The sequence below is a fragment of the Haliotis rufescens genome, unplaced genomic scaffold (assembly GCF_023055435.1).
Source record: "Haliotis rufescens isolate VD_foot unplaced genomic scaffold, xgHalRufe1.0.p SCAF_63, whole genome shotgun sequence".
In the NCBI taxonomy this organism is placed as follows: domain Eukaryota; kingdom Metazoa; phylum Mollusca; class Gastropoda; order Lepetellida; family Haliotidae; genus Haliotis; species Haliotis rufescens.
In genome coordinates, this window is record NW_025964354.1 from 1,344,137 (window position 1) to 1,357,915 (window position 13,779).

Consider the following 13,779-nt stretch of genomic DNA (forward strand, 5'->3'; position numbering starts at 1 on the left):
GCCGACACCGTCACCCTTCAAGACAGACACGGACGTAGTGACAGCAGCATTCTACAGGACAGACACGGACCTCGTTACACCAGCACCCTTCAGGACAGACACGGACCTAGTGAGACCAGCACCCCTACAGGACAGAACGCACCTGCTAACACCGTCACCCTTTAAGACAGACACGGACCTGGTGACACCAGCACCCTACAGGACAGTCGCGGACCTGGTGACACCAGCACCCTACAGGACAGACACGACGTAGTGACACCAGGATCCTTCAGGACAGACACGGACCTGCTGACACCAGCACCCTACAGGACAGACACGGACGTAGTGAGACCAACACCCTACAGGACAGACACGGACGTAGTGAGACCAGCACCCTACAGGGCAGACACGGACGTAGTGAGAACAGCACCCTATAGGGCAGACACGACGTAGTGAGACCAGAACCCTACAGGGCAGACACGGGCCTAGTGACCCAACACCCTTCAGGACAGACACGGACCTGGTGACACCATCACCCTACAGGACAGACACGGACCTGGTGACACCAGCACCCTTCAGGACAGACAAGGACGTAGTGACACCGTCACCCTTCAAGACAGACACGGACGTAGTGACACCAGCACGCTACAGGACAGACACAGACCTAGTGACACCAGCACCCTACAGGACAAACTAGGACCTGTTAACCCCAGCACCCTACAGGACAAACACGGGCCTGGTGACCCAACACCCTACAGGACAGACACAGATCTGGTGACAACAACTACCTTCAGGACAGACATGGACGTAGTGAGACCAGCACCCTTCAGGACAGAGATGGACGTAGTGAGACCAGCACCCTTCAGGACAGACACGGACATGGTGACAACAACACTCTTCAGGACAGACACGGACGTAGTGACACCAGCACCCTACAGGACAGACACAGGCCTGCTGACACCGTCACCCTTCAAGACAGACACGGACGTAGTGACACCAGGATCCTACAGGACCGACACGGACCTGGTGACACCAGCACCCTTCAAGACAGACACGGACCTAGTGACACCAGCATCCTACAGGACAGACACGGACCTGGTGACACCAGTACCCTACAGGACAAACTAGGACATGTTAACCCCAGCACCCTCCAGGACAGACACGGACCTGGTGACCCAGCACCCTTCAGGACAGACACGGACCTGGTGACAACAACACTCTTCAGGACAGACACGGACGTAGTGACAACAGCACCCTACAGGACAGACACAGACCTGCTGACACCGTCACCCTTCAAGACAGACACGGACGTAGTGACACCAGCATCCTACAGGACAGACACGGACCTGGTGACCCAACACCCTACAGGACAGACACAGACCTGCTGACACCGTCACCCTTCAAGACAGACACGGACCTGGTGACACCAGCACCCTACAGGACAGACACGGACGTAGTGACACCAGCACCCTTCAGGACAGACACGGACCTGCTGACACCAGCACCCTACAGGACAGACAGGACCTGCTGACACCATCACCCTACAGGACAGACACGGACGTAGTGAGACCAGCACCCTACAGGACAGACACGGACGTAGTGAGACCAGCACCCTACAGGGCAGACACGACGTAGTGAGACCAGCACCCTACAGGGCAGACACGACGTAGTGAGACCAGCACCCTACAGGGCAGACACGGGCCTAGTGACAACAACACCCTACAGGACAGACACGGACGTAGTGACACCAGCACCCTACAGGACAGACACAGGCATGGTGACCCAACACCCTACAGGACAGACACAGGCCTGCTGACACCGTCACCCTTCAAGACAGACACGGACGTAGTGACACCAGCACCCTAGAGGACAGACACGGACCTAGTGACAACAACACCCTACAAGACAGACGAGGACCTGGTGACACCAGCACCCTACAAGACAGACAGGGACCTGGTGACAGCAGTACCCTAGAGGGCAGCCACGGACCTGGTGACACCAGCACCCTTCAGGACAGACACGGACGTAGTGAGACCAGCACCCTTCAGGACAGACACGGACCTGGTGACAACAACACCCTACAAGACAGACGAGGACCTGGTGACACCAGCACCCTACAAGACAGACAGGGACCTGGTGACACCAGTACCCTAGGGGCAGCCACGGACCTGGTGACACCAGCACCCTTCAGGACTGACACGGACGTAGTGAGACCAGCACCCTACAGGGCAGACACGGGCCTAGTGACACCAGCACCCTTCAGGACAGACACGGACCTGGTGACACCATCACCCTACAGGACAGACACGGACCTGGTGACAACAGCACCCTTCAGGACAGACACGGACGTAGTGAGACCAGCACCCTTCAGGAGAGACACGGAACTGCTGACACCAGCACCCTTCAGGACAGACACAGACCTGGTGACAACAACACCCTTCAGGACAGACACGGACGTAGTGACACCAGCACGCTACAGGACAGACACAGACCTAGTGACACCAGCACCCTACAGAACAAACTAGGACCTGTTAACCCCAGCACCCTACAGGACAGACACGGGCCTGGTGACCCAACACCCTACAGGACAGACACAGATCTGGTGACAACAACTACCTTCAGGATAGACAAGGACGGAGTGAGACCAGCACCCTTCAGGACAGAGACGGACGTAGTGAGACCAGCACCCTTCAGGACAGACACGGACATGGTGACAACAACACTCTTCAGGACAGACACGGACGTAGTGACACCAGCACCCTAGAGGACAGACAGAGGCCTGCTGACACCGTCACCCTACAAGACAGACGAGGACCTGGTGACACCAGCACCCTACAAGACAGACAGGGACCTGGTGACACCAGTACCCTAGAGGGCAGCCACGGACCTGGTGACACCAGCACCCTTCAGGACAGACACGGACGTAGTGAGACCAGCACCCTTCAGGACAGACACGGACCTGGTGACACCAGCACCCTTCAGGACAGACACAGACCTGGTGCCAACAACGCCCTTCAGGACAGACACGGACGTAGTGACACCAGCACCCTTCAGGACAGACACGGACGTAGTGACACCGTCACCCTTCAAGACAGACACGGACGTAGTGACACCAGCACGCTACAGGACAGACACGGACCTAGCGACACCAGCACCCTACAGGACAAACTAGGACCTGTTAACCCCAGCACCCTCCAGGACAGACACGGACCTGGTGACCCAACACCCTACAGGACAGACACAGATCTGCTGACACCGTCACCCTTCAAGACAGACACGGACGTAGTGACACCAGCACCCTAGAGGACAGACACGGACCTAGTGACAACAACACCCTACAAGACAGACGAGGACCTGGTGACACCAGCACCCTACAAGACAGACAGGGACCTGGTGACAGCAGTACCCTAGAGGGCAGCCACGGACCTGGTGACACCAGCACCCTTCAGGACAGACACGGACGTAGTGAGACCAGCACCCTTCAGGACAGACACGGACCTGGTGACAACAACACCCTACAAGACAGACGAGGACCTGGTGACACCAGCACCCTACAAGACAGACAGGGACCTGGTGACACCAGTACCCTAGGGGCAGCCACGGACCTGGTGACACCAGCACCCTTCAGGACAGACACGGACGTAGTGAGACCAGCACCCTACAGGGCAGACACGGGCCTAGTGACACCAGCACCCTTCAGGACAGACACGGACCTGGTGACACCATCACCCTACAGGACAGACACGGACCTGGTGACACCAGCACCCTTCAGGACAGACAAGGACGTAGTGACACCGTCACCCTTCAAGACAGACACGGACGTAGTGACACCAGCACGCTACAGGACAGACACAGACCTAGTGACACCAGCACCCTACAGGACAAACTAGGACCTGTTAACCCCAGCACCCTACAGGACAAACACGGGCCTGGTGACCCAACACCCTACAGGACAGACACAGATCTGGTGACAACAACTACCTTCAGGACAGACATGGACGTAGTGAGACCAGCACCCTTCAGGACAGAGATGGACGTAGTGAGACCAGCACCCTTCAGGACAGACACGGACATGGTGACAACAACACTCTTCAGGACAGACACGGACGTAGTGACACCAGCACCCTACAGGACAGACACAGGCCTGCTGACACCGTCACCCTTCAAGACAGACACGGACGTAGTGACACCAGGATCCTACAGGACCGACACGGACCTGGTGACACCAGCACCCTTCAAGACAGACACGGACCTAGTGACACCAGCATCCTACAGGACAGACACGGACCTGGTGACACCAGTACCCTACAGGACAAACTAGGACATGTTAACCCCAGCACCCTCCAGGACAGACACGGACCTGGTGACCCAGCACCCTTCAGGACAGACACGGACCTGGTGACAACAACACTCTTCAGGACAGACACGGACGTAGTGACAACAGCACCCTACAGGACAGACACAGACCTGCTGACACCGTCACCCTTCAAGACAGACACGGACGTAGTGACACCAGCATCCTACAGGACAGACACGGACCTGGTGACCCAACACCCTACAGGACAGACACAGACCTGCTGACACCGTCACCCTTCAAGACAGACACGGACCTGGTGACACCAGCACCCTACAGGACAGACACGGACGTAGTGACACCAGCACCCTTCAGGACAGACACGGACCTGCTGACACCAGCACCCTACAGGACAGACAGGACCTGCTGACACCATCACCCTACAGGACAGACACGGACGTAGTGAGACCAGCACCCTACAGGACAGACACGGACGTAGTGAGACCAGCACCCTACAGGGCAGACACGACGTAGTGAGACCAGCACCCTACAGGGCAGACACGACGTAGTGAGACCAGCACCCTACAGGGCAGACACGGGCCTAGTGACAACAACACCCTACAGGACAGACACGGACGTAGTGACACCAGCACCCTACAGGACAGACACAGGCATGGTGACCCAACACCCTACAGGACAGACACAGGCCTGCTGACACCGTCACCCTTCAAGACAGACACGGACGTAGTGACACCAGCACCCTAGAGGACAGACACGGACCTAGTGACAACAACACCCTACAAGACAGACGAGGACCTGGTGACACCAGCACCCTACAAGACAGACAGGGACCTGGTGACAGCAGTACCCTAGAGGGCAGCCACGGACCTGGTGACACCAGCACCCTTCAGGACAGACACGGACGTAGTGAGACCAGCACCCTTCAGGACAGACACGGACCTGGTGACAACAACACCCTACAAGACAGACGAGGACCTGGTGACACCAGCACCCTACAAGACAGACAGGGACCTGGTGACACCAGTACCCTAGGGGCAGCCACGGACCTGGTGACACCAGCACCCTTCAGGACAGACACGGACGTAGTGAGACCAGCACCCTACAGGGCAGACACGGGCCTAGTGACACCAGCACCCTTCAGGACAGACACGGACCTGGTGACACCATCACCCTACAGGACAGACACGGACCTGGTGACAACAGCACCCTTCAGGACAGACACGGACGTAGTGAGACCAGCACCCTTCAGGAGAGACACGGAACTGCTGACACCAGCACCCTTCAGGACAGACACAGACCTGGTGACAACAACACCCTTCAGGACAGACACGGACGTAGTGACACCAGCACGCTACAGGACAGACACAGACCTAGTGACACCAGCACCCTACAGAACAAACTAGGACCTGTTAACCCCAGCACCCTACAGGACAGACACGGGCCTGGTGACCCAACACCCTACAGGACAGACACAGATCTGGTGACAACAACTACCTTCAGGATAGACAAGGACGGAGTGAGACCAGCACCCTTCAGGACAGAGACGGACGTAGTGAGACCAGCACCCTTCAGGACAGACACGGACATGGTGACAACAACACTCTTCAGGACAGACACGGACGTAGTGACACCAGCACCCTAGAGGACAGACAGAGGCCTGCTGACACCGTCACCCTACAAGACAGACGAGGACCTGGTGACACCAGCACCCTACAAGACAGACAGGGACCTGGTGACACCAGTACCCTAGAGGGCAGCCACGGACCTGGTGACACCAGCACCCTTCAGGACAGACACGGACGTAGTGAGACCAGCACCCTTCAGGACAGACACGGACCTGGTGACACCAGCACCCTTCAGGACAGACACAGACCTGGTGCCAACAACGCCCTTCAGGACAGACACGGACGTAGTGACACCAGCACCCTTCAGGACAGACACGGACGTAGTGACACCGTCACCCTTCAAGACAGACACGGACGTAGTGACACCAGCACGCTACAGGACAGACACGGACCTAGCGACACCAGCACCCTACAGGACAAACTAGGACCTGTTAACCCCAGCACCCTCCAGGACAGACACGGACCTGGTGACCCAACACCCTACAGGACAGACACAGATCTGCTGACACCGTCACCCTTCAAGACAGACACGGACGTAGTGACACCAGCACCCTAGAGGACAGACACGGACCTAGTGACAACAACACCCTACAAGACAGACGAGGACCTGGTGACACCAGCACCCTACAAGACAGACAGGGACCTGGTGACAGCAGTACCCTAGAGGGCAGCCACGGACCTGGTGACACCAGCACCCTTCAGGACAGACACGGACGTAGTGAGACCAGCACCCTTCAGGACAGACACGGACCTGGTGACAACAACACCCTACAAGACAGACGAGGACCTGGTGACACCAGCACCCTACAAGACAGACAGGGACCTGGTGACACCAGTACCCTAGGGGCAGCCACGGACCTGGTGACACCAGCACCCTTCAGGACAGACACGGACGTAGTGAGACCAGCACCCTACAGGGCAGACACGGGCCTAGTGACACCAGCACCCTTCAGGACAGACACGGACCTGGTGACACCATCACCCTACAGGACAGACACGGACCTGGTGACAACAGCACCCTTCAGGACAGACACGGACGTAGTGAGACCAGCACCCTTCAGGAGAGACACGGAACTGCTGACACCAGCACCCTTCAGGACAGACACAGACCTGGTGACAACAACACCCTTCAGGACAGACACGGACGTAGTGACACCAGCACGCTACAGGACAGACACAGACCTAGTGACACCAGCACCCTACAGAACAAACTAGGACCTGTTAACCCCAGCACCCTACAGGACAGACACGGGCCTGGTGACCCAACACCCTACAGGACAGACACAGATCTGGTGACAACAACTACCTTCAGGATAGACAAGGACGGAGTGAGACCAGCACCCTTCAGGACAGAGACGGACGTAGTGAGACCAGCACCCTTCAGGACAGACACGGACATGGTGACAACAACACTCTTCAGGACAGACACGGACGTAGTGACACCAGCACCCTAGAGGACAGACAGAGGCCTGCTGACACCGTCACCCTACAAGACAGACGAGGACCTGGTGACACCAGCACCCTACAAGACAGACAGGGACCTGGTGACACCAGTACCCTAGAGGGCAGCCACGGACCTGGTGACACCAGCACCCTTCAGGACAGACACGGACGTAGTGAGACCAGCACCCTTCAGGACAGACACGGACCTGGTGACACCAGCACCCTTCAGGACAGACACAGACCTGGTGCCAACAACGCCCTTCAGGACAGACACGGACGTAGTGACACCAGCACCCTTCAGGACAGACACGGACGTAGTGACACCGTCACCCTTCAAGACAGACACGGACGTAGTGACACCAGCACGCTACAGGACAGACACGGACCTAGCGACACCAGCACCCTACAGGACAAACTAGGACCTGTTAACCCCAGCACCCTCCAGGACAGACACGGACCTGGTGACCCAACACCCTACAGGACAGACACAGATCTGGTGACAACAACTACCTTCAGGACAGACAAGGACGTAGTGAGACCAGCACCCTTCAGGACAGAGACGGACGTAGTGAGACCAGCACCCTTCAGGACAGACACGGACCTGGTGACAACAACACTCTTCGGGACAGACACGGACGTAGTGACACCAGCACCCTACAGGACAGACACAGACCTGCTGACACCGTCACCCTTCAAGACAGACACGGACCTGGTGACACCAGCACCCTACAGGACAGACACGGACCTAGTGACACCCTCGCCCTTCAAGGCAGACACGGACCTAGTGACACCAGCACCCTACAGGACAGAGACGGAGCTTGAGATAAATCCAAATAGCAGGGACAGGAACATTCTCATCACCTTAGATCGGCGTCGCGTCGCCAAAACAAACATTTACATATATACCGTTCAACCACTCATTGACATCAATTGCTTGTTCAGGCGGTCGTTATGCGTAGTTGTATTCTTTTGCAATATCTGAGTGAGTAGGTTTAACGCCGCTTTGAGCGTGTCAGTTGTGATATTGATGTATAAAGGATATTAGCATTAGACCTGATAGAACTTGTAGAGATAATACCATGACACGTCATATGCTTATTTCAGGCAGGCTGCCTACAGTTGCTCACACAATTTAATTCATGTTATACTTCAAAGGACAAGGAAGTTCAAGGGCCTGTCTATGGTATGTGTATCACACGCCAGTAATTATTCTAAGTCGTCCGTCAATATGAAACATGAACGAGTCATTGTCAAGGGGGAACAACTCTATTGTTTATAATTTCATATTAGTAAATTATATACTTTTAGTACTGTAAATGTTTGTGTATATAGACTGCCATTTAGCCACGTCCAAGGTGAGAAGCGCAATATATAACGTTGGTGAAGCCTTCATAAAATACCTAAATATAATCTAACTTCTCTTTATGACAAGGCTTCCCTGTTTCCCTGATTCAAATACGTTCATAAATTTAAACGTTGTATTTCTATACTGATGGAGGTACTATGTGAAAATAACCATATGGAGCATGTTTCTTTCACGTTGTTTGTTTGGTTGGTTTCTTGTAAAACGCCGCACTCAGCAATAGTCCAGCTTTTTGGCGGCGGTCTGTAAATAATCGAGTCTGAACCAAACCATCCGGTGATTATTATCATGAGCATCGATCCACGCAATTGGGATCGATCTCATGTATCAACCAAGTCAGCGAATCAGAGCATCCGATCCCGTTAGTCGCCTCTAACGACAAGCACAGTCGCCTTTTACAGCAAGCATGGGTTGCTGAAGATCTATTCCACCCCGGATCTTCTTGGGTCTTCTTTCACGGAGTACCTTCATCATTTTAGAGTTACAACGTATGTTGTATTAGATGTATGAACGTACACGTAAACGGTGACTGGAAAATTATATACTTAATAATTGTAACAGAAATAGAAACAAGGAAAGTGTTGTGTATGAATATTTGATAGAATGTTACGTTTATCGGAAGTGTATAAACATAACAATGCCAAATTTACAAGGAACAAGGAAAACGCCACTTCTGTAATATGAATCATATCAACATTAACTGATAAAAGACAAGTAAATGTGACACAATTTGTGAACATGTTAAGTCTGTATAACTCGGTGAATTAAAATCGATAACAAACTTAGCTTTACTTCTGTGGTTGGATATAATGAAGTTAGAGTAAAGCTGTTAATATTATTTTAGGATGCAACCACAATCTCATACAGTTTACATCGTATATTAAACCAAGATGCAGTGTCAGTCAAACGATGTATACTCTTACACAACAGTTTCAACTGTTACACTCCACGAAACATGCCCCCATTGGCATTCCTTGTTAGAGTTGGTCCCCAGCAACCTTTGTTGTCGCACAAGGCGCCGTAATGGATGGCATATCAAGGTACTCAAGGTACTTAAATCACTGATTACCGGAATATTGATGAGTGTGTCGTCACAGAGCAAAGACACGAATACAGGTTACGTATAAAATACCATCGTCTAACCACATTCAGTTTAGAAATTTGAAAAAAGTTTCTCCACTTTGCGTTTGCTCACAGAAAACAAATAATTAACAAAATAATCGTGCAACATATTGATGACATTCAGCATAGCTCAGTGGGTGATTGAGGCAATGTGATACAAAAGAGCCGAGTGTCGGGCGGAACAGAGTTCATGTACACGGCCTAACAATCAAGACGCAATACTTTGAAACAATACAATGATGCTAAGTCAGCCACGTCGCGCATCGTGATCCGGGAGACAAACATGGGTTACTTGGGTCTCTTGTGACAAGGGATCACCACACGGAGACAAGCATGGGGTACTGGGTGCTCTTGTGAGTAGCAGTCACCACGGAGAGACAAACATGGGGTACTGGGTACTCTTGTAACCAGGAATCATCAATGAAAGACAAGCACAGGCTACTGGGTGCTCTTGTGACGAGGAATCACCACTGGGAGACAAACATGGGGTACTGGGTGCTCTTGTGAGTAGCAGTCACCACGGAGAGACAAGCATGGGGTACTGGGTGCTCTTGTAACCAGGAATCACCAATGAAAGACAAGCATAGGCTACTGGGTGCTCTTGTTACCAGGAATAATCACGGAGAGACAAGGATGGGGTACTGGGTGTTCTTGCCACCAGGAATCATCACGGAAAGACAAGCATGGGGTACTGGGTGTTCTTGCCACCAGGAATCATCAATGGGAAACAAGCATTGGGTACTGGGTGCTCTTGTGACCAGGAATCATCACGGAGAGACAAGCTTGGGGTACTTGATGAGGAATCACTATTACCGTTTCATAGTATTGTAAATACGATGTTGCTCTTTGTGGCCGTGTACTTCAGTTGCATGGTGTACAGTCAAGTCAGATAACCTTTCATCGTCTAAATCATCAAACTTCCGTGAAATGTAACGCTGAGTTAAATATTCACACACAACGTATTCCTTGTTTCTCTTTCTATTTCAATTGTTATGCATATAAACTTCCGCTAAATGTAACGTTCTATAGAATATTCAAACACGCGATATTTCCTTTAAACCAACATGATAAGATTATTTTGTAATGTCGATGCATTATAAAACATTATAAATATCCCCACAAATGTGCGAAGTTATGTTTTCTTACTCATTCTTTTGCTTCATTTCTGTACTAGAAGCATTAGCAAATGTAAATATAGTAACGAATCGCATTATGAGTAGCTTCGTGCTTATGTAATAGGTATGTAATATACAAACAGCGTTTCATAACCACCCATTGTGGCAACCTTATGTTATTACTGTGTCATCCCATGCTTAACATTATACAGAAGTGTCACAGTCCATGCACATGTAGCTCACAAGCGTAATTACAATCATCCATTATCAATAAGGAAGACTATCGCCAGTGACAAAATATGTATTCATCAACATTATTGAATTAACGACTTTCCTTGTCAGCAGATTTAAACCGATATACTCATCTGAACTGAGGTTCTGTGTTAATTATGATTTCGTTTTTAGTTTCAACAAAATTCAGCAAACGCGCTTTTGTGTGACTGGTTTGCTGGTCAATCACTTCATGTTCTGGTTTGTTTACATGCCGCCGCGTATGGCATGAGTAACGCTGCACGGTGTCAGTCAACAAACATATAGCTTTGTATGCAACTAGTGAGAGGTTGGTGCTACCAAACTTACACTTTCCGTGAACATCATTTTCACTGGAATTCTTCAATTCAATTGTTTTCCTGAAAACTAAAATCAAGGGAACATATGGTACAAATGAACATATCGAATTGCATCGGGAATCTTTTTGTCACTGATGTGTCAAATTTAGAAATGTCCTCAACACGTCTTCCGTGAAAAAATTGACAGCTTTCCTGAGGCCTTGAATGTTGTAACCTTCATCAAACAACTCTTGGACAGGTCCTATGACGCTCGTTGTAATCTTCGTAGGAAGAGCATGCTCTATTGACCTAAACAAATGTGCAATGTAGATATCAAAGGCTGTTGCTGCTGAAATACTTCTCGACATTAAGGGAAAGTTGACTGTTGGAAAGTTGAAGTCATCTCTCTCATATTGAGGAGAGTTTTTAGTCATTCTCAACTTTATGCATAGCTATGAAGATAAAATATGTTTATTGGGATATGTGGTTGTATAATGCATGATGTATTCATTGCAAGATATGATTTCCTTGACATATCTCCATGTAACTTACAAGTATGTTATATCACTCCCAGGGTCCTATATGTGAGAGGGGGCACGGGTGGCCCAGTCGTCTAAGGCGCCGCGATTCGCTGTGCAGAGTTGCGTCCCTTGGGCACGCCAGAAACCTATGATTGTGGGTTCGAATCCCGGTTCGCCCCGATTATGTTTCTAGGTTTGTCAGCACCATACCCGTGCTCGTGGGTTTCACCAAAGTTGTAAATTTCTGAGGCCTGCTTCACATTGGGCTTTCCTCCTACATTAAACTGACATGCCATGATATGACTGGAAAACTGTAAAGAGGGGTTAAGCCCAACTCACTCACTCACTATATGTTAGATTTGCAGTGTTACATATTTATGTTAAAGTCTACTGTTAGGTGTACCTATATCACAAGGGCACTCAGCGAAATCAATTGTCATTTAAATATTGATGTGAAGGGCTTGGTAATTGAGCATAGCATACGGAACATTAAACGTGATTTCATATGAATACAATAAATATGTATGTCTACACATGCTTCTGTCAACACGTTCTTTATGGAAAAAAGTAATTCTTATGTTTTATATAAAATTTTCTTCAGGCAGCCATTGTAGCAGTGTCTCGTCAACTCTCGATAGGCATCTGGGGTAATGCTGCTGAGTGATGGACATCCTAATCTAGTTTTTTTTAGCTTAAAACCCTCTCTCCACACACGAATATATCGTACATGAAATGTTATTATTATTTTATTGTGTGGATATTGTTTAACGCCGCACGATCCCAGGTGTCTGTTAATTGTCGAGGCCGGACAATGTATGCCAATAGTTATATAAAAAGCAATCAACCAAGGTCACAGAGAGGTATTGGATTCTTGTGTGGATTTTCAAAATAAATAAAGGATTTGCTTGATATTTTGCAATTTAAGAAAACAACCAAGTTCACTTCTGTCCAAACATTTTATTTTAATTTGCTTTTGTCACTAAACATGGAAATAATAGATATTATTACATTTATATTTGTCAACAATAAAATCAAATGTCTTCTAACGTTCACTGAGAAAACAATATATTTGAACGCTGAACTTAAGCTTCCGGTACATCTGATATCGGACAATACCCGAAACATCCCTTTCACTGATTTATCCATCTGAACCAAACATATAAGAGACCAGCCAACCCGCTTCGTTTGTTCCAAATTAAGATCTATGCATAAAGATCTAGACTGACAAATCTCTCCACAAGACTGTAGGGCAGGAGGGCTGACGTGCTTTTAACGCTATTTGATCAAGGTTACTACATTCAAGGCCTCATTCAAGATCCTGTGGAGAACATTTCCAAATTTGACTCATCAGTGAAACATTTAATGGACGATGCAATTTTCTAGTTTGACTTGTTCCATATATTCCCGTGTTTTTTCAGGTTAACAGTTGACTCGCCTTTGCATGTGTTTGCAACCGTGGGGCAGGATACTTTCACCTTTTTGCGAACACCTGGTATTCTCACTATTTAATAGTAATTTTCAAAAACATGTTCCCGATACAGTTGGAAGGACACAATCGAATTTAGTGGATATTTCTTATGAATATGGAAAGGGTTTTGTCGTTTCATTTAATGACTCTGCTTTCTTATAATTATTGAAACTGTTCTTTCTTTCGCTTTTTTTTGTAAGAGAAATTGTAATAAACCTGTCATCGAATCAATGTAAAGATGTGCTATTTACATGCATGTGTGGACGTGCGCCACACCCGG